The 24,899-nt window shown below is 44.1% G+C and overlaps 6 non-coding genes across 6 annotated transcripts; all 6 read right to left on the bottom strand.

The window, feature by feature from the left end:
* Positions 1-2,799: 2,799 nt before the first annotated feature.
* On the bottom strand, positions 2,800-2,871 carry TRNAE-UUC (transfer RNA glutamic acid (anticodon UUC)). Its single transcript has one exon. It is a non-coding gene; the product is annotated as a tRNA-Glu (tRNA).
* A 2,878-nt stretch (positions 2,872-5,749) lies between these two features.
* Positions 5,750-5,821, bottom strand: TRNAE-UUC (transfer RNA glutamic acid (anticodon UUC)). The gene has a single exon. It is a non-coding gene; the product is annotated as a tRNA-Glu (tRNA).
* Positions 5,822-11,659: 5,838 nt separating this feature from the next.
* TRNAE-UUC (transfer RNA glutamic acid (anticodon UUC)) lies at positions 11,660-11,731 on the bottom strand. Its single transcript has one exon. It is a non-coding gene; the product is annotated as a tRNA-Glu (tRNA).
* Positions 11,732-17,569: 5,838 nt separating this feature from the next.
* Positions 17,570-17,641, bottom strand: TRNAE-UUC (transfer RNA glutamic acid (anticodon UUC)). The gene has a single exon. It is a non-coding gene; the product is annotated as a tRNA-Glu (tRNA).
* A 2,888-nt stretch (positions 17,642-20,529) lies between these two features.
* Positions 20,530-20,601, bottom strand: TRNAE-UUC (transfer RNA glutamic acid (anticodon UUC)). Its single transcript has one exon. It is a non-coding gene; the product is annotated as a tRNA-Glu (tRNA).
* A 2,887-nt stretch (positions 20,602-23,488) lies between these two features.
* Positions 23,489-23,560, bottom strand: TRNAE-UUC (transfer RNA glutamic acid (anticodon UUC)). Its single transcript has one exon. It is a non-coding gene; the product is annotated as a tRNA-Glu (tRNA).
* Positions 23,561-24,899: the final 1,339 nt, after the last annotated feature.

The following is a 24,899-nucleotide window of genomic DNA, read 5'->3' as shown; positions in this document are numbered from 1 at the left end:
GTAGTACACAATCAATTGGGGTAACAGACACTTCACTTCTGACAAAAGAGAAGGAATGACCAGAAGTCATCATTTCTGCCACAACCTGTCAGGTCTCATTATTTACAACCTTAGAGCTTCTACACCTACACAGAGCCCAGGACACGGAGGACAGCAGCAGTCCCTGCATTCACTATTACTAACCCCTCCCCTTGAGCCAGACAAAGCCACGCCCCATCCGTAGGACACTCCTGGGTTTCCTCACCAGACTGATGGCCCCACAGACCCCTCTCCAGTTATCTTCCAGCTGCTTCCTTGACGACACTCCCCTGCACCTGTCACATGCTCCAGGCTGCCCTCCTGGGGCTCGAGTTATACTCCTTCTCTATCTACTAACAGCACCGACTCCAGTCCTGACACTGGATTGGTTCAAACAGAGAAGAAACAGCTCAGAAGTAGTCTGTGTTGTTCCCAGGTACCTGCATCTTCACAGAGTGACTGCCAGGGGGCAGCACAGCCAAAGCACTCACAGCCCACAAGGCTACAAATCATCAATCGGATGTCAGCAGCCTTGTCAGAGGCGCAGAGACTAGTAATTCCACAATATTTTGGGACAGCAGAGGAAGACGCAAGTGCTGAGCTGAAGTGGTCACTGCTGTTTTGTCACAACACCAGACATATGTTCTTAAAAGCATGTAAGCGCACATTCTTAGGCATTCTCGGTCGTCTTCTCCCTTTCTGACATTATACCAATTGTATACACCCGAATGGAGAAAAGTTAAAATATAAGGTACTAGGAATATGCGCCAAAGGTAGGCAAATTAAACATTTCAAGTACAAATATTACCATATTTATTGATGTAAAATGTAAACAAGTTAGACTGAAAATATGTGTGTGTGTTTACAAAGGATGTCTAAAGTGTATGCTGTGAGGTCAGGTTGCAGTTCACTACTTGCACTTGTGCCTTTCACAAGTGTGAGTAAACCAGTTACACTAATGTCTGCTCTGACTTGTTATTCTGAGAGTCATGTGATAAAGGGGGGCTTCCACCCTAGTTTGAGGGACCAGAGTACGAATGCCCCAGGGCACAGGAAGTACACAGTCCTCGTTGATACAACTGTGGCCCAGTAACATCTGACTGCCCTTTGACCCCACAGACTGGCACATATATGTCATCAGACTATAGCACCGTGGTACATATGCACACATGTGCATGTACACGTCAGCCAGTTTTTTATTCATTTATGTGCTAATACTGTTCAGCATCAGGATGTGATGTCGAAGGAGACTGGTGGAGAGCGCCGAAGTCTCTGGTATTTCAAGACAAAACTAGAGACCTTTTCACACTCATATACTGCTCCAGGCAGATCTTCCACTGCAAATGCAAGTTATATGAGTCCAGCTGAAAACTGTTTAATTTTGGGTACTTGCTTTAGTCAAATGTTACCATTTGCAACTCACAAAAAAAAAGCAAAGGGCAATTTCATACATTAACACTTTGGTAAAGTCGTTCTTTCACACCGTACATTTCCGTAAGTTTCTCTCTCCTTGTAAGTTATCCGGTGTGAAGGCCAAGTGGAGTCAGGTCCACACTGTGCATCTTACAGTTGTGTAGCCAGAGTAGAGAGGTGTCCACACAGACACAGGACGTAGACAACACCTGTGTGTAGCATCAAGTGTCCCCAGCAACGCCTATAGAATAATGTATAGATGCCCCCAAACCGCAGAAACCACGAGGGGAATGAAAAGAGGAAGAGACGGGTTATGTCAGAGATACAAATGGTTTCCTGCTCAAGACCTGCAATAAATTTAAACAAAAGTATTATTACAAACATTCCAGGTCCTACCGATATTGGAACTCAGATTGCTGGATTTAGAGTCCAGAGTGCTAATCATTACACAATGGAACCAACGTCCACGATCCTCAACCCTAGGAGTCCTGAAGCAGTGTCAGTCACCACCTACTGTCTATCGCTTGAATTCGTTCACACTGTAAATCAAACATGACAAATCCAACAGCACAACTAAAATGTGTATTTCACAAGTAATAACATAAAAACAGAAATATACTTTTGCTGATGCAGAAACAAAGAAAACGTCTCGTCTGATGCTTCGAAATCTCCATTTAGCATGGCCACTTAACTAACCACCAAGAGTCTTTGCACGGCTGGGAACCTTTGTAAAAGAGTCAGTGGGTCACTGTGAATGCAGCAGATCTTCACCCCTGTATTTCTTACAAAGAAGCAGAGTTTTATTCCAGGTACAGGAGGCATCTCTGGTGTCTGATACTACCGGTAGTGTTCAGCCTACCCTCTCTGAGAGACCAGCAGTGAGGGTACAAAGCACACTGGTTGCAAAATGTGGACACTGCAAACAACAGCTGCAATATCACAGATGATATAAAACACATAAAGTACTCAAGTCTTATACTAGATACAACACAGCAGGGAAATCATGTCATAAAACAAATGATGAACCCACAGTATGGAAGGGGCAGGTAATAAAATGCGAATTTCCCATGGTGGGACCACAGTCAATTGCTGCCTTCTTCTCTGTGCCCCGGTCTCTTTATATAATCTGTACTTTTTGTTGTGCAATAAAAGAAAAACAAGGAATAACCCTTCATAGTATTAATGTACAGGTCAAGGGCTGGGGAGAGAGGGCAGTAGATCTGGGGGTCGGTGTAAACCTCTGACGGCATTAGATGGAAGCAGAAGACAAAGCAAGTGACATTTATTAAGACTTTAGGTGCATTTAGGTTTATAGAAAAAAACTGAGAAAGATTAAAATGTCTGAGTAGTGAAAAAAAAAAAATGGAGTTCCCATACCGGGAGTTGAACCCGGGCCGCCTGGGTGAAAACCAGGAATCCTAACCGCTAGACCATATGGGAACTGTGAACTCATCATACAGCTCAGTGTATGTGAGGTGTCTCCTAGGTCACACTGCATTCCGTACACGGAGAGTTATATTCTTCTTCTCAGTAGTACACAATCAATTGGGGTAACAGACACTTCACTTCTGACAAAAGAGAAGGAATGACCAGAAGTCATCATTTCTGCCACAACCTGTAGGTCTCATTATTTACAACCTTAGAGCTTCTACACATACACAGAGCCCAGGATACGGAGGACACCAGCAGTCCCTGCATTCACTATTACTAACCCCTCCCCTTGAGCCAGACAAAGCCACGCCCCATCCGTAGGACACTCCTGGGTTTCCTCACCAGACTGATGGCCCCACAGACCCCTCTCCAGTTATCTTCCAGCTGCTTCCTTGACGACACTCCCCTGCACCTGTCACAGGCTCCAGGCTGCCCTCCTGGGGCTCGAGTTATACTCCTTCTCTATCTACTAACAGCACCGACTCCAGTGCTGACACTGGATTGGTTCAAACAGAGAAGAAACAGCTCAGAAGTAGTCTGTGTTGTTCCCAGGTACCGGCATCTTCACAGAGTGACTGCCAGGGGGCAGCACAGCCAAAGCACTCACAGCCCACAAGGCTACAAATCATCAATCGGATGTCAGCAGCCTTGTCAGAGGCGCAGAGACTAGTAATTCCACAATATTTTGGGACAGCAGAGGAAGAAGCAAGTGCTGAGCTGAAGTGGTCACTGCTGTTTTGTCACAACACCAGACATATGTTCTTAAAAGCATGTAAGCGCACATTCTTAGGCATTCTCCATCGTCTTCTCCCTTTCTGACATTATACCAATTGTATAAACCCGAATGGAGAAAAGTTAAAATATAAGGTACTAGGAATATGCGCCAAAGGTAGGCAAATTAAACATTTCAAGTACAAATATTACCATATTTATTGATGTAAAATGTAAACAAGTTAGACTGAAAATATGTGTGTGTTTACAAAGGATGTCTAAAGTGTATGCTGTGAGGTCAGGTTGCAGTTCACTACTTGCACTTGTGCCTTTCACAAGTGTGAGTACCCAGTTACACTAATGTCTGCTCTGACTTGTTATTCTGAGAGTCATGTGCTAAAGGGGGGCTTCCACCCTAGTTTGAGGGACCAGAGTACGAATGCCCCAGGGCACAGGAAGTACACAGTCCTCATTGATACAACTGTGGCCCAGTAACTTCTGACTGCCCTTTGACCCCACAGACTGGCACATATATGTCATCAGACTATAGCACCGTGGTACATATGCACACATGTGCATGTACACGTCAGCCAGTTTTTTATTCATTTATGTGCTAATACTGTTCAGCATCAGGATGTGATGTCGAAGGAGACTGGTGGAGAGCGCCGAAGTCTCTGGTATTTCAAGACAAAACTAGAGACCTTTTCACACTCATATACTGCTCCAGGCAGATCTTCCACTGCAAATGCAAGTTATATGAGTCCAGCTGAAAACTGTTTAATTTTGGGTACTTGCTTTAGTCAAATGTTACCATTTGCAACTCACAAAAAAAAAGCAAAGGGCAATTTCATAAATTAACACTTTGGTAAAGTCGTTCTTTCACACCGTACATTTCCGTAAGTTTCTCTCTCCTTGTAAGTTATCCGGTGTGAAGGCCAAGTGGAGTCAGGTCCACACTGTGCATCTTACAGTTGTGTAGCCAGAGTAGAGAGGTGTCCACACAGACACAGGATGTAGACAACACCTGTGTGTAGCATCAAGTGTCCCCAGCAACGCCTATAGAATAATGTATAGATGCCCCCAAACCGCAGAAACCACGAGGGGAATGAAAAGAGGAAGAGACGGGTTATGTCAGAGATACAAATGGTTTCCTGCTCAAGACCTGCAATAAATTAAAACAAAAGTATTATTACAAACATTGCAGGTCCTACCGATATTGGAACTCAGATTGCTGGATTCAGAGAGCTAATCATTACACGATGGAACCAACGTCCACGATCCTCAACCCTAGGAGTCCTGAAGCAGTGTTAGTCACCACCTACTGTCTATCGCTTGAATTCGTTCACACTGTAAATCAAACATGACAAATCCAACAGCACAACTAAAATGTGTATTTCACAAGTAATAACATAAAAACAGAAATATACTTTTGCTGATGCAGAAACAAAGAAAACGTCTCGTCTGATGCTTCGAAATCTCCATTTAGCATGGCCCCTTAACTAACCACCAAGAGTCTTTGCACGGCTGGGAACCTTTGTAAAAGAGTCAGTGGGTCACTGTGAATGCAGCAGATCTTCACCCCTGTATTTCTTACAAAGAAGCAGAGTTTTATTCCAGGTACAGGAGGCATCTCTGGTGTCTGATACTACCGGTAGTGTTCAGCCTACCCTCTCTGAGAGAGCAGCAGTGAGGGTACAAAGCACACTGGTTGCAAAATGTGGACACTGCAAACAACAGCTGCAATATCACAGATGATATAAAACACATAAAGTACTCAAGTCTTATACTAGATACAACACAGCAGGGAAATCATGTCATAAAACAAATGATGAACCCACAGTATGGAAGGGGCAGGTAATAAAATGCGAATTTCCCATGGTGGGACCACAGTCAATTGCTGCCTTCTTCTCTGTGCCCCGGTCTCTTTATATAATCTGTACCTTTTGTTGTGCAATAAAAGAAAAACAAGGAATAACCCTTCATAGTATTAATGTACAGGTCAAGGGCTGGGGAGAGAGGGCAGTAGATCTGGGGGTCGGTGTAAACCTCTGACGGCATTAGATGGAAGCAGAAGACAAAGCAAGTGACATTTATTAAGACTTTAGGTGCATTTAGGTTTATAGAAAAAAACTGAGAAAGATTAAAATGTCTGAGTAGTGAAAAAAAAAAAATGGAGTTCCCATACCGGGAGTTGAACCCGGGCCGCCTGGGTGAAAACCAGGAATCCTAACCGCTAGACCATATGGGAACTGTGAACTCATCATACAGCTCAGTGTATGTGAGGTGTCTCCTAGGTCACACTGCATTCCGTACACTGAGAGTTATATTCTTCTTCTCAGTAGTACACAATCAATTGGGGTAACAGACACTTCACTTCTGACAAAAGAGAAGGAATGACCAGAAGTCATCATTTCTGCCACAACCTGTCAGGTTTCATTATTTACAACCTTAGAGCTTCTACACATACACAGAGCCCAGGACACGGAGGACAGCAGCAGTCCCTGCATTCACTATTACTAACCCCTCCCCTTGAGCCAGACAAAGCTACGCCCCATCCGTAGGACACTCCTGGGTTTCCTCACCAGACTGATGGCCCCACAGACCCCTCTCTAGTTATCTTCCAGCTGCTTCCTTGACGACACTCCCCTGCACCTGTCACAGGCTCCAGGCTGCCCTCCTGGGGCTCGAGTTATACTCCTTCTCTATCTACTAACAGCACCGACTCCAGTCCTGACACTGGATTGGTTCAAACAGAGAAGAAACAGCTCAGAAGTAGTCTGTGTTGTTCCCAGGTACCTGCATCTTCACAGAGTGACTGCCAGGGGGCAGCACAGCCAAAGCACTCACAGCCCACAAGGCTACAAATCATCAATCGGATGTCAGCAGCCTTGTCAGAGGCGCAGAGACTAGTAATTCCACAATATTTTGGTACAGCAGAGGAAGAAGCAAGTGCTGAGCTGAAGTGGTCACTGCTGTTTTGTCACAACACCAGACATATGTTCTTAAAAGCATGTAAGCGCACATTCTTAGGCATTCTCCATCGTCTTCTCCCTTTCTGACATTATACCAATTGTATAAACCCGAATGGAGAAAAGTTAAAATATAAGGTACTAGGAATATGCGCCAAAGGTAGGCAAATTAAACATTTCAAGTACAAATATTACCATATTTATTGATGTAAAATGTAAACAAGTTAGACTGAAAATATGTGTGTGTGTTTACAAAGGATGTCTAAAGTGTATGCTGTGAGGTCAGGTTGCAGTTCACTACTTGCACTTGTGCCTTTCACAAGTGTGAGTACCCAGTTACACTAATGTCTGCTCTGACTTGTTATTCTGAGAGTCATGTGCTAAAGGGGGGCTTCCACCCTAGTTTGAGGGACCAGAGTACGAATGCCCCAGGGCACAGGAAGTACACAGTCCTCATTGATACAACTGTGGCCCAGTAACTTCTGACTGCCCTTTGACCCCACAGACTGGCACATATATGTCATCAGACTATAGCACCGTGGTACATATGCACACATGTGCATGTACACGTCAGCCAGTTTTTTATTCATTTATGTGCTAATACTGTTCAGCATCAGGATGTGATGTCGAAGGAGACTGGTGGAGAGCGCCGAAGTCTCTGGTATTTCAAGACAAAACTAGAGACCTTTTCACACTCATATACTGCTCCAGGCAGATCTTCCACTGCAAATGCAAGTTATATGAGTCCAGCTGAAAACTGTTTAATTTTGGGTACTTGCTTTAGTCAAATGTTACCATTTGCAACTCACAAAAAAAAAGCAAAGGGCAATTTCATAAATTAACACTTTGGTAAAGTCGTTCTTTCACACCGTACATTTCCGTAAGTTTCTCTCTCCTTGTAAGTTATCCGGTGTGAAGGCCAAGTGGAGTCAGGTCCACACTGTGCATCTTACAGTTGTGTAGCCAGAGTAGAGAGGTGTCCACACAGACACAGGACGTAGACAACACCTGTGTGTAGCATCAAGTGTCCCCAGCAACGCCTATAGAATAATGTATAGATGCCCCCAAACCGCAGAAACCACGAGGGGAATGAAAAGAGGAAGAGACGGGTTATGTCAGAGATACAAATGGTTTCCTGCTCAAGACCTGCAATAAATTTAAACAAAAGTATTATTACAAACATTCCAGGTCCTACCGATATTGGAACTCAGATTGCTGGATTCAGAGTCCAGAGTGCTAATCATTACACGATGGAACCAACGTCCACGATCCTCAACCCTAGGAGTCCTGAAGCAGTGTCAGTCACCACCTACTGTCTATCGCTTGAATTCGTTCACACTGTAAATCAAACATGACAAATCCAACAGCACAACTAAAATGTGTATTTCACAAGTAATAACATAAAAACAGAAATATACTTTTGCTGATGCAGAAACAAAGAAAACGTCTCGTCTGATGCTTCGAAATCTCCATTTAGCATGGCCCCTTAACTAACCACCAAGAGTCTTTGCACGGCTGGGAACCTTTGTAAAAGAGTCAGTGGGTCACTGTGAATGCAGCAGATCTTCACCCCTGTATTTCTTACAAAGAAGCAGAGTTTTATTCCAGGTACAGGAGGCATCTCTGGTGTCTGATACTACCGGTAGTGTTCAGCCTACCCTCTCTGAGAGAGCAGCAGTGAGGGTACAAAGCACACTGGTTGCAAAATGTGGACACTGCAAACAACAGCTGCAATATCACAGATGATATAAAACACATAAAGTACTTAAGTCTTATACTAGATACAACACAGCAGGGAAATCATGTCATAAAACAAATGATGAACCCACAGTATGGAAGGGGCAGGTAATAAAATGCGAATTTCCCATGGTGGGACCACAGTCAATTGCTGCCTTCTTCTCTGTGCCCCGGTCTCTTTATATAATCTGTACTTTTTGTTGTGCAATAAAAGAAAAACAAGGAATAACCCTTCATAGTATTAATGTACAGGTCAAGGGCTGGGGAGAGAGGGCAGTAGATCTGGGGGTCGGTGTAAACCTCTGACGGCATTAGATGGAAGCAGAAGACAAAGCAAGTGACATTTATTAAGACTTTAGGTGCATTTAGGTTTATAGAAAAAAACTGAGAAAGATTAAAATGTCTGAGTAGTGAAAAAAAAAAAATGGAGTTCCCATAACGGAAGTTGAACCCGGGCCGCCTGGGTGAAAACCAGGAATCCTAACCGCTAGACCATATGGGAACTGTGAGCTCATCATACAGCTCAGTGTATGTGAGGTGTCTCCTAGGTCACACTGCATTCCGTACACTGAGAGTTATATTCTTCTTCTCAGTAGTACACAATCAATTGGGGTAACAGACACTTCACTTCTGACAAAAGAGAAGGAATGACCAGAAGTCATCATTTCTGCCACAACCTGTCAGGTCTCATTATTTACAACCTTAGAGCTTCTACACCTACACAGAGCCCTGGACACGGAGGACAGCAGCAGTCCCTGCATTCACTATTACTAACCCCTCCCCTTGAGCCAGACAAAGCCACGCCCCATCCGTAGGACACTCCTGGGTTTCCTCACCAGACTGATGGCCCCACAGACCCCTCTCCAGTTATCTTCCAGCTGCTTCCTTGACGACACTCCCCTGCACCTGTCACAGGCTCCAGGCTGCCCTCCTGGGGCTCGAGTTATACTCCTTCTCTATCTACTAACAGCACCGACTCCAGTCCTGACACTGGATTGGTTCAAACAGAGAAGAAACAGCTCAGAAGTAGTCTGTGTTGTTCCCAGGTACCTGCATCTTCACAGAGTGACTGCCAGGGGGCAGCACAGCCAAAGCACTCACAGCCCACAAGGCTACAAATCATCAATCGGATGTCAGCAGCCTTGTCAGAGGCGCAGAGACTAGTAATTCCACAATATTTTGGGACAGCAGAGGAAGAAGCAAGTGCTGAGCTGAAGTGGTCACTGCTGTTTTGTCACAACACCAGACATATGTTCTTAAAAGCATGTAAGCGCACATTCTTAGGCATTCTCGCTCGTCTTCTCCCTTTCTGACATTATACCAATTGTATACACCCGAATGGAGAAAAGTTAAAATATAAGGTACTAGGAATATGCGCCAAAGGTAAGCAAATTAAACATTTCAAGTACAAATATTACCATATTTATTGATGTAAAATGTAAACAAGTTAGACTGAAAATATGTGTGTGTGTTTACAAAGGATGTCTAAAGTGTATGCTGTGAGGTCAGGTTGCAGTTCACTACTTGCACTTGTGCCTTTCACAAGTGTGAGTACCCAGTTACACTAATGTCTGCTCTGACTTGTTATTCTGAGAGTCATGTGCTAAAGGGGGGCTTCCACCCTAGTTTGAGGGACCAGAGTACGAATGCCCCAGGGCACAGGAAGTACACAGTCCTCGTTGATACAACTGTGGCCCAGTAACTTCTGACTGCCCTTTGACCCCACAGACTGGCACATATATGTCATCAGACTATAGCACCGTGGTACATATGCACACATGTGCATGTACACGTCAGCCAGTTTTTTATTCATTTATGTGCTAATACTGTTCAGCATCAGGATGTGATGTCGAAGGAGACTGGTGGAGAGCGCCGAAGTCTCTGGTATTTCAAGACAAAACTAGAGACCTTTTCACACTCATATACTGCTCCAGGCAGATCTTCCACTGCAAATGCAAGTTATATGAGTCCAGCTGAAAACTGTTTAATTTTGGGTACTTGCTTTAGTCAAATGTTACCATTTGCAACTCACAAAAAAAAAGCAAAGGGCAATTTCATACATTAACACTTTGGTAAAGTCGTTCTTTCACACCGTACATTTCCGTAAGTTTCTCTCTCCTTGTAAGTTATCCGGTGTGAAGGCCAAGTGGAGTCAGGTCCACACTGTGCATCTTACAGTTGTGTAGCCAGAGTAGAGAGGTGTCCACACAGACACAGGACGTAGACAACACCTGTGTGTAGCATCAAGTGTCCCCAGCAACGCCTATAGAATAATGTATAGATGCCCCCAAACCGCAGAAACCACGAGGGGAATGAAAAGAGGAAGAGACGGGTTATGTCAGAGATACAAATGATTTCCTGCTCAAGACCTGCAATAAATTTAAACAAAAGTATTATTACAAACATTCCAGGTCCTACCGATATTGGAACTCAGATTGCTGGATTCAGAGTCCAGAGTGCTAATCATTACACGATGGAACCAACGTCCACGATCCTCAACCCTAGGAGTCCTGAAGCAGTGTTAGTCACCACCTACTGTATAGCGCTTGAATTCGTTCACACTGTAAATCAAACATGACAAATCCAACAGCACAACTAAAATGTGAATTTCACAAGTTTTAACATAAAAACAGAAATATACTTTTGCTGATGCAGAAACAAAGAAAACGTCTCGTCTGATGCTTCGAAATCTCCATTTAGCATGGCCCCTTAACTAACCACCAAGAGTCTTTGCAGGGCTGGGAACCTTTGTAAAAGAGTCAGTGGGTCACTGTGAATGCAGCAGATCTTCACCCCTGTATTTCTTACAAAGAAGCAGAGTTTTATTCCAGGTACAGGAGGCATCTCTGGTGTCTGATACTACCGGTAGTGTTCAGCCTACCCTCTCTGAGAGAGCAGCAGTGAGGGTACAAAGCACACTGGTTGCAAAATGTGGACACTGCAAACAACAGCTGCAATATCACAGATGATATAAAACACATAAAGTACTCAAGTCTTATACTAGATACAACACAGCAGGGAAATCATGTCATAAAACAAATGATGAACCCACAGTATGGAAGGGGCAGGTAATAAAATGCGAATTTCCCATGGTGGGACCACAGTCAATTGCTGCCTTCTTCTCTGTGCCCCGGTCTCTTTATATAATCTGTACTTTTTGTTGTGCAATAAAAGAAAAACAAGGAATAGTATTAATGTACAGGTCAAGGGCTGGGGAGAGAGGGCAGTAGATCTGGGGGTCGGTGTAAACCTCTGACGGCATTAGATGGAAGCAGAAGACAAAGCAAGTGACATTTATTAAGACTTTAGGTGCATTTAGGTTTATAGAAAAAAATTGAGAAAGATTAAAATGTCTGAGTAGTGAAAAAAAAAAAATGGAGTTCCCATACCGGGAGTTGAACCCGGGCCGCCTGGGTGAAAACCAGGAATCCTAACCGCTAGACCATATGGGAACTGTGAACTCATCATACAGCTCAGTGTATGTGAGGTGTCTCCTAGGTCACACTGCATTCCGTACACTGAGAGTTATATTCTTCTTCTCAGTAGTACACAATCAATTGGGGTAACAGACACTTCACTTCTGACAAAAGAGAAGGAATGACCAGAAGTCATCATTTCTGCCACAACCTGTCAGGTCTCATTATTTACAACCTTAGAGCTTCTACACCTACACAGAGCCCAGGACACGGAGGACAGCAGCAGTCCCTGCATTCACTATTACTAACCCCTCCCCTTGAGCCAGACAAAGCCACGCCCCATCCGTAGGACACTCCTGGGTTTCCTCACCAGACTGATGGCCCCACAGACCCCTCTCCAGTTATCTTCCAGCTGCTTCCTTGACGACACTCCCCTGCACCTGTCACATGCTCCAGGCTGCCCTCCTGGGGCTCGAGTTATACTCCTTCTCTATCTACTAACAGCACCGACTCCAGTCCTGACACTGGATTGGTTCAAACAGAGAAGAAACAGCTCAGAAGTAGTCTGTGTTGTTCCCAGGTACCTGCATCTTCACAGAGTGACTGCCAGGGGGCAGCACAGCCAAAGCACTCACAGCCCACAAGGCTACAAATCATCAATCGGATGTCAGCAGCCTTGTCAGAGGCGCAGAGACTAGTAATTCCACAATATTTTGGGACAGCAGAGGAAGACGCAAGTGCTGAGCTGAAGTGGTCACTGCTGTTTTGTCACAACACCAGACATATGTTCTTAAAAGCATGTAAGCGCACATTCTTAGGCATTCTCGGTCGTCTTCTCCCTTTCTGACATTATACCAATTGTATACACCCGAATAGAGAAAAGTTAAAATATAAGGTACTAGGAATATGCGCCAAAGGTAGGCAAATTAAACATTTCAAGTACAAATATTACCATATTTATTGATGTAAAATGTAAACAAGTTAGACTGAAAATATGTGTGTGTGTTTACAAAGGATGTCTAAAGTGTATGCTGTGAGGTCAGGTTGCAGTTCACTACTTGCACTTGTGCCTTTCACAAGTGTGAGTACCCAGTTACACTAATGTCTGCTCTGACTTGTTATTCTGAGAGTCATGTGATAAAGGGGGGCTTCCACCCTAGTTTGAGGGACCAGAGTACGAATGCCCCAGGGCACAGGAAGTACACAGTCCTCGTTGATACAACTGTGGCCCAGTAACATCTGACTGCCCTTTGACCCCACAGACTGGCACATATATGTCATCAGACTATAGCACCGTGGTACATATGCACACATGTGCATGTACACGTCAGCCAGTTTTTTATTCATTTATGTGCTAATACTGTTCAGCATCAGGATGTGATGTCGAAGGAGACTGGTGGAGAGCGCCTAAGTCTCTGGTATTTCAAGACAAAACTAGAGACCTTTTCACACTCATATACTGCTCCAGGCAGATCTTCCACTGCAAATGCAAGTTATATGAGTCCAGCTGAAAACTGTTTAATTTTGGGTACTTGCTTTAGTCAAATGTTACCATTTGCAACTCACAAAAAAAAAGCAAAGGGCAATTTCATACATTAACACTTTGGTAAAGTCGTTCTTTCACACCGTACATTTCCGTAAGTTTCTCTCTCCTTGTAAGTTATCCGGTGTGAAGGCCAAGTGGAGTCAGGTCCACACTGTGCATCTTACAGTTGTGTAGCCAGAGTAGAGAGGTGTCCACACAGACACAGGACGTAGACAACACCTGTGTGTAGCATCAAGTGTCCCCAGCAACGCCTATAGAATAATGTATAGATGCCCCCAAACCGCAGAAACCACGAGGGGAATGAAAAGAGGAAGAGACGGGTTATGTCAGAGATACAAATGGTTTCCTGCTCAAGACCTGCAATAAATTTAAACAAAAGTATTATTACAAACATTCCAGGTCCTACCGATATTGGAACTCAGATTGCTGGATTTAGAGTCCAGAGTGCTAATCATTACACAATGGAACCAACGTCCACGATCCTCAACCCTAGGAGTCCTGAAGCAGTGTCAGTCACCACCTACTGTCTATCGCTTGAATTCGTTCACACTGTAAATCAAACATGACAAATCCAACAGCACAACTAAAATGTGTATTTCACAAGTAATAACATAAAAACAGAAATATACTTTTGCTGATGCAGAAACAAAGAAAACGTCTCGTCTGATGCTTCGAAATCTCCATTTAGCATGGCCACTTAACTAACCACCAAGAGTCTTTGCACGGCTGGGAACCTTTGTAAAAGAGTCAGTGGGTCACTGTGAATGCAGCAGATCTTCACCCCTGTATTTCTTACAAAGAAGCAGAGTTTTATTCCAGGTACAGGAGGCATCTCTGGTGTCTGATACTACCGGTAGTGTTCAGCCTACCCTCTCTGAGAGAGCAGCAGTGAGGGTACAAAGCACACTGGTTGCAAAATGTGGACACTGCAAACAACAGCTGCAATATCACAGATGATATAAAACACATAAAGTACTCAAGTCTTATACTAGATACAACACAGCAGGGAAATCATGTCATAAAACAAATGATGAACCCACAGTATGGAAGGGGCAGGTAATAAAATGCGAATTTCCCATGGTGGGACCACAGTCAATTGCTGCCTTCTTCTCTGTGCCCCGGTCTCTTTATATAATCTGTACTTTTTGTTGTGCAATAAAAGAAAAACAAGGAATAACCCTTCATAGTATTAATGTACAGGTCAAGGGCTGGGGAGAGAGGGCAGTAGATCTGGGGGTCGGTGTAAACCTCTGACGGCATTAGATGGAAGCAGAAGACAAAGCAAGTGACATTTATTAAGACTTTAGGTGCATTTAGGTTTATAGAAAAAAACTGAGAAAGATTAAAATGTCTGAGTAGTGAAAAAAAAAAAATGGAGTTCCCATAACGGAAGTTGAACCCGGGCCGCCTGGGTGAAAACCAGGAATCCTAACCGCTAGACCATATGGGAACTGTGAGCTCATCATACAGCTCAGTGTATGTGAGGTGTCTCCTAGGTCACACTGCATTCCGTACACTGAGAGTTATATTCTTCTTCTCAGTAGTACACAATCAATTGGGGTAACAGACACTTCACTTCTGACAAAAGAGAAGGAATGACCAGAAGTCATCATTTCTGCCACAACCTGTCAGGTCTCATTATTTACAACCTTAGAGCTTCTACACCTACACAGAGCCCTGGACACGGAGGACAGCAGCAGTCCCTGCATTCACTATTACTAACCCCTCCCCTTGAGCCAGACAAAGCCACGCCCCATCCGTAGGACACTCCTGGGTTTCCTCACCAGACTGATGGCCCCACAGACCCCTCTCCAGTTATCTTCCAGCTGCTTCCTTGACGACACTCCCCTGCACCTGTCACAGGCTCCAGGCTGCCCTCCTGGGGCTCGAGTTATACTCCTTCTCTATCTACTAACAGCACCGACTCCAGTCCTGACACTGGATTGGTTCAAACAGAGAAGAAACAGCTCAGAAGTAGTCTGTGTTGTTCCCAGGTACCTGCATCTTCACAGAGTGACTGCCAGGGGGCAGCACAGCCAAAGCACTCACAGCCCACAAGGCTACAAATCATCAATCGGATGTCAGCAGCCTTGTCAGAGGCGCAGAGACTAGTAATTCCACAATATTTTGGGACAGCAGAGGAAGAAGCAAGTGCTGAGCTGAAGTGGTCACTGCTGTTTTGTCACAACACCAGACATATGTTCTTAAAAGCATGTAAGCGCACATTCTTAGGCATTCTCGCTCGTCTTCTCCCTTTCTGACATTATACCAATTGTATACACCCGAATGGAGAAAAGTTAAAATATAAGGTACTAGGAATATGCGCCAAAGGTAAGTAAATTAAACATTTCAAGTACAAATATTACCATATTTATTGATGTAAAATGTAAACAAGTTAGACTGAAAATATGTGTGTGTGTTTACAAAGGATGTCTAAAGTGTATGCTGTGAGGTCAGGTTGCAGTTCACTACTTGCACTTGTGCCTTTCACAAGTGTGAGTACCCAGTTACACTAATGTCTGCTCTGACTTGTTATTCTGAGAGTCATGTGCTAAAGGGGGGCTTCCACCCTAGTTTGAGGGACCAGAGTACGAATGCCCCAGGGCACAGGAAGTACACAGTCCTCGTTGATACAACTGTGGCCCAGTAACTTCTGACTGCCCTTTGACCCCACAGACTGGCACATATATGTCATCAGACTATAGCACCGTGGTACATATGCACACATGTGCATGTACACGTCAGCCAGTTTTTTATTCATTTATGTGCTAATACTGTTCAGCATCAGGATGTGATGTCGAAGGAGACTGGTGGAGAGCGCCGAAGTCTCTGGTATTTCAAGACAAAACTAGAGACCTTTTCACACTCATATACTGCTCCAGGCAGATCTTCCACTGCAAATGCAAGTTATATGAGTCCAGCTGAAAACTGTTTAATTTTGGGTACTTGCTTTAGTCAAATGTTACCATTTGCAACTCACAAAAAAAAAGCAAAGGGCAATTTCATACATTAACACTTTGGTAAAGTCGTTCTTTCACACCGTACATTTCCGTAAGTTTCTCTCTCCTTGTAAGTTATCCGGTGTGAAGGCCAAGTGGAGTCAGGTCCACACTGTGCATCTTACAGTTGTGTAGCCAGAGTAGAGAGGTGTCCACACAGACACAGGACGTAGACAACACCTGTGTGTAGCATCAAGTGTCCCCAGCAACGCCTATAGAATAATGTATAGATGCCCCCAAACCGCAGAAACCACGAGGGGAATGAAAAGAGGAAGAGACGGGTTATGTCAGAGATACAAATGGTTTCCTGCTCAAGACCTGCAATAAATTTAAACAAAAGTATTATTACAAACATTCCAGGTCCTACCGATATTGGAACTCAGATTGCTGGATTCAGAGTCCAGAGTGCTAATCATTACACGATGGAACCAACGTCCACGATCCTCAACCCTAGGAGTCCTGAAGCAGTGTTAGTCACCACCTACTGTATAGCGCTTGAATTCGTTCACACTGTAAATCAAACATGACAAATCCAACAGCACAACTAAAATGTGAATTTCACAAGTTTTAACATAAAAACAGAAATATACTTTTGCTGATGCAGAAACAAAGAAAACGTCTCGTCTGATGCTTCGAAATCTCCATTTAGCATGGCCCCTTAACTAACCACCAAGAGTCTTTGCACGGCTGGGAACCTTTGTAAAAGAGTCAGTGGGTCACTGTGAATGCAGCAGATCTTCACCCCTGTATTTCTTACAAAGAAGCAGAGTTTTATTCCAGGTACAGGAGGCATCTCTGGTGTCTGATACTACCGGTAGTGTTCAGCCTACCCTCTCTGAGAGAGCAGCAGTGAGGGTACAAAGCACACTGGTTGCAAAATGTGGACACTGCAAACAACAGCTGCAATATCACAGATGATATAAAACACATAAAGTACTCAAGTCTTATACTAGATACAACACAGCAGGGAAATCATGTCATAAAACAAATGATGAACCCACAGTATGGAAGGGGCAGGTAATAAAATGCGAATTTCCCATGGTGGGACCACAGTCAATTGCTGCCTTCTTCTCTGTGCCCCGGTCTCTTTATATAATCTGTACTTTTTGTTGTGCAATAAAAGAAAAACAAGGAATAGTATTAATGTACAGGTCAAGGGCTGGGGAGAGAGGGCAGTAGATCTGGGGGTCGGTGTAAACCTCTGACGGCATTAGATGGAAGCAGAAGACAAAGCAAGTGACATTTATTAAGACTTTAGGTGCATTTAGGTTTATAGAAAAAAACTGAGAAAGATTAAAATGTCTGAGTAGTGAAAAAAAAAAAATGGAGTTCCCATACCGGGAGTTGAACCCGGGCCGCCTGGGTGAAAACCAGGAATCCTAACCGCTAGACCATATGGGAACTGTGAACTCATCATACAGCTCAGTGTATGTGAGGTGTCTCCTAGGTCACACTGCATTCCGTACACTGAGAGTTATATTCTTCTTCTCAGTAGTACACAATCAATTGGGGTAACAGACACTTCACTTCTGACAAAAGAGAAGGAATGACCAGAAGTCATCATTTCTGCCACAACCTGTCAGGTCTCATTATTTACAACCTTAGAGCTTCTACACCTACACAGAGCCCAGGACACGGAGGACAGCAGCAGTCCCTGCATTCACTATTACTAACCCCTCCCCTTGAGCCAGACAAAGCCACGCCCCATCCGTAGGACACTCCTGGGTTTCCTCACCAGACTGATGGCCCCACAGACCCCTCTCCAGTTATCTTCCAGCTGCTTCCTTGACGACACTCCCCTGCACCTGTCACATGCTCCAGGCTGCCCTCCTGGGGCTCGAGTTATACTCCTTCTCTATCTACTAACAGCACCGACTCCAGTCCTGACACTGGATTGGTTCAAACAGAGAAGAAACAGCTCAGAAGTAGTCTGTGTTGTTCCCAGGTACCTGCATCTTCACAGAGTGACTGCCAGGGGGCAGCACAGCCAAAGCACTCACAGCCCACAAGGCTACAAATCATCAATCGAATGTCAGCAGCCTTGTCAGAGGCGCAGAGACTAGTAATTCCACAATATTTTGGGACAGCAGAGGAAGACGCAAGTGCTGAGCTGAAGTGGTCACTGCTGTTTTGTCACAACACCAGACATATGTTCTTAAAAGCATGTAAGCGCACATTCTTAGGCATTCTCGGTCGTCTTCTCCCTTTCTGACATTATACCAATTGTATACACCCGAATGGAGAAAAGTTAAAATATAAGGTACTAGGAATATGCGCCAAAGGTAGGCAAATTAAACATTTCAAGTACAAATATTACCATATTTATTGATGTAAAATGTAAACAAGTTAGACTGAAAATATGTGTGTGTGTTTACAAAGGATGTCTAAAGTGTATGCTGTGAGGTCAGGTTGCAGTTCACTACTTGCACTTGTGCCTTTCACAAGTGTGAGTACCCAGTTACACTAATGTCTGCTCTGACTTGTTATTCTGAGAGTCATGTGATAAAGGGGGGCTTCCACCCTAGTTTGAGGGACCAGAGTACGAATGCCCCAGGGCACAGGAAGTACACAGTCCTCGTTGATACAACTGTGGCCCAGTAACATCTGACTGCCCTTTGACCCCACAGACTGGCACATATATGTCATCAGACTATAGCACCGTGGTACATATGCACACATGTGCATGTACACGTCAGCCAGTTTTTTATTCATTTATGTGCTAATACTGTTCAGCATCAGGATGTGATGTCGAAGGAGACTGGTGGAGAGCGCCGAAGTCTCTGGTATTTCAAGACAAAACTAGAGACCTTTTCACACTCATATACTGCTCCAGGCAGATCTTCCACTGCAAATGCAAGTTATATGAGTCCAGCTGAAAACTGTTTAATTTTGGGTACTTGCTTTAGTCAAATGTTACCATTTGCAACTCACAAAAAAAAAGCAAAGGGCAATTTCATACATTAACACTTTGGTAAAGTCGTTCTTTCACACCGTACATTTCCGTAAGTTTCTCTCTCCTTGTAAGTTATCCGGTGTGAAGGCCAAGTGGAGTCAGGTCCACACTGTGCATCTTACAGTTGTGTAGCCAGAGTAGAGAGGTGTCCACACAGACACAGGACGTAGACAACACCTGTGTGTAGCATCAAGTGTCCCCAGCAACGCCTATAGAATAATGTATAGATGCCCCCAAACCGCAGAAACCACGAGGGGAATGAAAAGAGGAAGAGACGGGTTATGTCAGAGATACAAATGGTTTCCTGCTCAAGACCTGCAATAAATTTAAACAAAAGTATTATTACAAACATTCCAGGTCCTACCGATATTGGAACTCAGATTGCTGGATTTAGAGTCCAGAGAGCTAATCATTACACAATGGAACCAACGTCCACGATCCTCAACCCTAGGAGTCCTGAAGCAGTGTCAGTCACCACCTACTGTCTATCGCTTGAATTCGTTCACACTGTAAATCAAACATGACAAATCCAACAGCACAACTAAAATGTGTATTTCACAAGTAATAACATAAAAACAGAAATATTCTTTTGCTGATGCAGAAACAAAGAAAACGTCTCGTCTGATGCTTCGAAATCTCCATTTAGCATGGCCACTTAACTAACCACCAAGAGTCTTTGCACGGCTGGGAACCTTTGTAAAAGAGTCAGTGGGTCACTGTGAATGCAGCAGATCTTCATCCCTGTATTTCTTACAAAGAAGCAGAGTTTTATTCCAGGTACAGGAGGCATCTCTGGTGTCTGATACTACCGGTAGTGTTCAGCCTACCCTCTCTGAGAGACCAGCAGTGAGGGTACAAAGCACACTGGTTGCAAAATGTGGACACTGCAAACAACAGCTGCAATATCACAGATGATATAAAACACATAAAGTACTCAAGTCTTATACTAGATACAACACAGCAGGGAAATCATGTCATAAAACAAATGATGAACCCACAGTATGGAAGGGGCAGGTAATAAAATGCGAATTTCCCATGGTGGGACCACAGTCAATTGCTGCCTTCTTCTCTGTGCCCCGGTCTCTTTATATAATCTGTACTTTTTGTTGTGCAATAAAAGAAAAACAAGGAATAACCCTTCATAGTATTAATGTACAGGTCAAGGGCTGGGGAGAGAGGGCAGTAGATCTGGGGGTCGGTGTAAACCTCTGACGGCATTAGATGGAAGCAGAAGACAAAGCAAGTGACATTTATTAAGACTTTAGGTGCATTTAGGTTTATAGAAAAAAACTGAGAAAGATTAAAATGTCTGAGTAGTGAAAAAAAAAAAATGGAGTTCCCATACCGGGAGTTGAACCCGGGCCGCCTGGGTGAAAACCAGGAATCCTAACCGCTAGACCATATGGGAACTGTGAACTCATCATACAGCTCAGTGTATGTGAGGTGTCTCCTAGGTCACACTGCATTCCGTACACTGAGAGTTATATTCTTCTTCTCAGTAGTACACAATCAATTGGGGTAACAGACACTTCACTTCTGACAAAAGAGAAGGAATGACCAGAAGTCATCATTTCTGCCACAACCTGTAGGTCTCATTATTTACAACCTTAGAGCTTCTACACATACACAGAGCCCAGGACACGGAGGACACCAGCAGTCCCTGCATTCACTATTACTAACCCCTCCCCTTGAGCCAGACAAAGCCACGCCCCATCCGTAGGACACTCCTGGGTTTCCTCACCAGACTGATGGCCCCACAGACCCCTCTCCAGTTATCTTCCAGCTGCTTCCTTGACGACAATCCCCTGCACCTGTCACAGGCTCCAGGCTGCCCTCCTGGGGCTCGAGTTATACTCCTTCTCTATCTACTAACAGCACCGACTCCAGTCCTGACACTGGATTGGTTCAAACAGAGAAGAAACAGCTCAGAAGTAGTCTGTGTTGTTCCCAGGTACCTGCATCTTCACAGAGTGACTGCCAGGGGGCAGCACAGCCAAAGCACTCACAGCCCACAAGGCTACAAATCATCAATCGGATGTCAGCAGCCTTGTCAGAGGCGCAGAGACTAGTAATTCCACAATATTTTGGGACAGCAGAGGAAGAAGCAAGTGCTGAGCTGAAGTGGTCACTGCTGTTTTGTCACAACACCAGACATATGTTCTTAAAAGCATGTAAGCGCACATTCTTAGGCATTCTCGGTCGTCTTCTCCCTTTCTGACATTATACCAATTGTATACATCCGAATGGAGAAAAGTTAAAATATAAGGTACTAGGAATATGCGCCAAAGGTAGGCAAATTAAACATTTCAAGTACAAATATTACCATATTTATTGATGTAAAATGTAAACAAGTTAGACTGAAAATATGTGTGTGTGTTTACAAAGGATGTCTAAAGTGTATGCTGTGAGGTCAGGTTGCAGTTCACTACTTGCACTTGTGCCTTTCACAAGCGTGAGTACCCAGTTACACTAATGTCTGCTCTGACTTGTTATTCTGAGAGTCATGTGCTAAAGGGGGGCTTCCACCCTAGTTTGAGGGACCAGAGTACGAATGCCCCAGGGCACAGGAAGTACACAGTCCTCATTGATACAACTGTGGCCCAGTAACTTCTGACTGCCCTTTGACCCCACAGACTGGCACATATATGTCATCAGACTATAGCACCGTGGTACATATGCACACATGTGCATGTACACGTCAGCCAGTTTTTTATTCATTTATGTGCTAATACTGTTCAGCATCAGGATGTGATGTCGAAGGAGACTGGTAGAGAGCGCCGAAGTCTCTGGTATTTCAAGACAAAACTAGAGACCTTTTCACACTCATATACTGCTCCAGGCAGATCTTCCACTGCAAATGCAAGTTATATGAGTCCAGCTGAAAACTGTTTAATTTTGGGTACTTGCTTTAGTCAAATGTTACCATTTGCAACTCACAAAAAAAAAGCAAATGGCAATTTCATACATTAACACTTTGGTAAAGTCGTTCTTTCACACCGTACATTTCCGTAAGTTTCTCTCTCCTTGTAAGTTATCCGGTGTGAAGGACAAGTGGAGTCAGGTCCACACTGTGCATCTTACAGTTGTGTAGCCAGAGTAGAGAGGTGTCCACACAGACACAGGACGTAGACAACACCTGTGTGTAGCATCAAGTGTCCCCAGCAACGCCTATAGAATAATGTATAGATGCCCCCAAACCGCAGAAACCACGAGGGGAATGAAAAGAGGAAGAGACGGGTTATGTCAGAGATACAAATGGTTTCCTGCTCAAGAGCTGCAATAAATTAAAACAAAAGTATTATTACAAACATTCCAGGTCCTACCGATATTGGAACTCAGATTGCTGGATTCAGAGTCCAGAGAGCTAATCATTACACGATGGAACCAACGTCCACGATCCTCAACCCTAGGAGTCCTGAAGCAGTGTTAGTCACCACCTACTGTCTATCGCTTGAATTCGTTCACACTGTAAATCAAACATGACAAATCCAACAGCACAACCAAAATGTGTATTTCACAAGTAATAACATAAAAACAGAAATATACTTTTGCTGATGCAGAAACAAAGAAAACGTCTCGTCTGATGCTTCGAAATCTCCATTTAGCATGGCCCCTTAACTAACCACCAAGAGTCTTTGCACGGCTGGGAACCTTTGTAAAAGAGTCAGTGGGTCACTGTGAATGCAGCAGATCTTCACCCCTGTATTTCTTACAAAGAAGCAGAGTTTTATTCCAGGTACAGGAGGCATCTCTGGTGTCTGATACTACCGGTAGTGTTCAGCCTACCGTCTCTGAGAGAGCAGCAGTGAGGGTACAAAGCACACTGGTTGCAAAATGTGGACACTGCAAACAACAGCTGCAATATCACAGATGATATAAAACACATAAAGTACTCAAGTCTTATACTAGATACAACACAGCAGGGAAATCATGTCATAAAACAAATGATGAACCCACAGTATGGAAGGGGCAGGTAATAAAATGCGAATTTCCCATGGTGGGACCACAGTCAATTGCTGCCTTCTTCTCTGTGGCCCGGTCTCTTTATATAATCTGTACTTTTTGTTGTGCAATAAAAGAAAAAAAAGGAATAACCCTTCATAGTATTAATGTACAGGTCAAGGGCTGGGGAGAGAGGGCAGTAGATCTGGGGGTCGGTGTAAACCTCTGACGGCATTAGATGGAAGCAGAAGACAAAGCAAGTGACATTTATTAAGACTTTAGGTGCATTTAGGTTTATAGAAAAAAACTGAGAAAGATTAAAATGTCTGAGTAGTGAAAAAACAAAAATTGAGTTCCCATACCGGGAGTTGAACCCGGGCCACCTGGGTGAAAACCAGGAATCCTAACCGCTAGACCATATGGGAACTGTGAACTCATCATACAGCTCAGTGTATGTGAGGTGTCTCCTAGGTCACATTGCATTCCGTACACTGAGAGTTATATTCTTCTTCTCAGTAGTACACAATCAATTGGGGTAACAGACACTTCACTTCTGACAAAAGAGAAGGAATGACCAGAAGTCATCATTTCTGCCACAACCTGTCAGGTCTCATTATTTACAACCTTAGAGCTTCTACACCTACACAGAGCCCAGGACACGGATGACAGCAGCAGTCCCTGCATTCACTATTACTAACCCCTCCCCTTGAGCCAGACAAAGCCACGCCCCATCCGTAGGACACTCCTGGGTTTCCTCACCAGACTGATGGCCCCACAGACCCCTCTCCAGTTATCTTCCAGCTGCTTCCTTGACGACACTCCCCTGCACCTGTCACAGGCTCCAGGCTGCCCTCCTGGGGCTCGAGTTATACTCCTTCTCTATCTACTAACAGCACCGACTCCAGTCCTGACACTGGATTGGTTCAAACAGAGAAGAAACAGCTCAGAAGTAGTCTGTGTTGTTCCCAGGTACCTGCATCTTCACAGAGTGACTGCCAGGGGGCAGCACAGCCAAAGCACTCACAGCCCACAAGGCTACAAATCATCAATCGGATGTCAGCAGCCTTGTCAGAGGCGCAGAGACTAGTAATTCCACAATATTTTGGGACAGCAGAGGAAGAAGCAAGTGCTGAGCTGAAGTGGTCACTGCTGTTTTGTCACAACACCAGACATATGTTCTTAAAAGCATGTAAGCGCACATTCTTAGGCATTCTCGGTCGTCTTCTCCCTTTCTGACATTATACCAATTGTATACACCCGAATGGAGAAAAGTTAAAATATAAGGTACTAGGAATATGCGCCAAAGGTAGGCAAATTAAACATTTCAAGTACAAATATTACCATATTTATTGATGTAAAATGTAAACAAGTTAGACTGAAAATATGTGTGTGTGTTTACAAAGGATGTCTAAAGTGTATGCTGTGAGGTCAGGTTGCAGTTCAATACTTGCACTTGTGCCTTTCACAAGTGTGAGTACCCAGTTACACTAATGTCTGCTCTGACTTGTTATTCTGAGAGTCATGTGCTAAAGGGGGGCTTCCACCCTAGTTTGAGGGACCAGAGTACGAATGCCCCAGGGCACAGGAAGTACACAGTCCTCGTTGATACAACTGTGGCCCAGTAACTTCTGACTGCCCTTTGACCCCACAGACTGGCACATATATGTCATCAGACTATAGCACCGTGGTACATATGCACACATGTGCATGTACACGTCAGCCAGTTTTTTATTCATTTATGTGCTAATACTGTTCAGCATCAGG

This window comes from Pleurodeles waltl, unplaced genomic scaffold, assembly GCF_031143425.1.
Source record: "Pleurodeles waltl isolate 20211129_DDA unplaced genomic scaffold, aPleWal1.hap1.20221129 scaffold_39, whole genome shotgun sequence".
NCBI classification, from domain to species: domain Eukaryota; kingdom Metazoa; phylum Chordata; class Amphibia; order Caudata; family Salamandridae; genus Pleurodeles; species Pleurodeles waltl.
Note: the sequence above shows the minus strand (reverse complement) of the source record. Positions and strands in the feature narration are given on the sequence as shown.